The sequence below is a fragment of the Rattus rattus genome, chromosome 11, assembly GCF_011064425.1.
Source record: "Rattus rattus isolate New Zealand chromosome 11, Rrattus_CSIRO_v1, whole genome shotgun sequence".
In the NCBI taxonomy this organism is placed as follows: domain Eukaryota; kingdom Metazoa; phylum Chordata; class Mammalia; order Rodentia; family Muridae; genus Rattus; species Rattus rattus.
In genome coordinates, this window is record NC_046164.1 from 82,641,583 (window position 1) to 82,642,954 (window position 1,372).

Sequence of the window (1,372 nt, forward strand, 5' to 3'; positions counted from 1 at the left end):
GCATCATTTTTCAAAATTTTGTCCTATATTTTCTAAGAAGAGTACACTGGTTTTAATGCATTAATAACAATCTCAGAATATGCAAAGCGTCACAGTGCTGCCTTAAGGAAAACAAAATATAAGACCCACCCACCTGTGTTATTTAAGCAAGAACAAGCTCACTTTTGAATTCTTTACATCTTTCTCCCTTGTGTTCTTTCATTTCTGTCTTCATTGGTTGTACAATTCTGAACCAGTGCCAGTCTAAATGCTTTCTTAGGAATCTGGCCATCCCTGCCTTTGTTTCTAGGAGCACAAACCTCTGTCTGTGCGCCTAAGAAGGGGTTTTGCTCTCTATTTAGTGAACAACACAGAAACCATCAAATGGGAAGGAGTGATGGATACCTTACAAAAACCCTTAAAAGACTTTTACAAGGAATTGAGTCACTGACTCCAATTGACTTAAATTGACCCAGATAACAAATGTACAAAAGCTATCAAGCAAAATTCATGTTCTGTATCTAATAAGTATGATGAGTTTTTATTTTTCCTTTTTAAAAAACTTTATTTTATTTATCTTTTACTTATTCACTTTACATCCCACTCACTGCCCTTCTCCCAGTTACCCACTCCCACAATCCTTCCTGCCTCCCCTTCTCTTCTGAACAGGTGGGGCACACTTGTTTTGCCCCCACTCTGGTACTTTAAGTCTCTGAGAGCCTAGGGACTTCCTCTTCCACTGAGGCCAGACGAGGCAGCCCAGAGGGAAGGTAAAAATATGAAATGCTTCATGAATTTGTATGTCATCCTTGTGCAGGAGCCATGCTATTCTTCTCTGTTTTGTTCCAGTTTTAGTATATGTGCTGCCAAAGGGAACATAAGTTTTCATTTTATAAGGCCACTTTCATTTTATTTTCTATTTTTTGGCAAATCATTATCATAACATACACACACACACACACACACACACACACACACATACATTACTTATTAGTATGGGCCATGGAAGAGCACTTATTTTAAAAATGATAGCTATGATTTGCTCAAGTTGTAAAAGTTGATAACACAGGAAATCCAAAACAAGAAATGATTGGTTGCTACATTGTTCTCTTAAAGGCAGGTTAAACAGAAAGGCAAAGTACAGGATCTCTGTCTAAGTCGTATGTGGCTTTAAAGTTTATTAACATTAGTTGTGAGGCCCAGCAAAAGTTCCAATTTTTGAAGATGTTAAATCTTTTCATCATAATGCATGGCTACATAAGGAATACACCTCGTTTTTTCTATCCTATACATAGGTACTTCAAAATATGTACTCAGTAAACCCCTTGCTTTAGGTATAGGTGAATGGAAAGGAGCAAATCAGTATATAGAATCCTAACACTACTCTAGTGTT

At 37.0% G+C, this 1,372-nt stretch overlaps 1 non-coding gene across 1 annotated transcript; it reads right to left on the reverse strand.

Moving 5' to 3' along the window:
- Positions 1-751: 751 nt before the first annotated feature.
- Positions 752-856, reverse strand: LOC116913047. Its single transcript, XR_004389582.1, has one exon. It is a non-coding gene; the product is annotated as a U6 spliceosomal RNA (small nuclear RNA).
- Between the last annotated feature and the right edge of the window lie 516 nt (positions 857-1,372).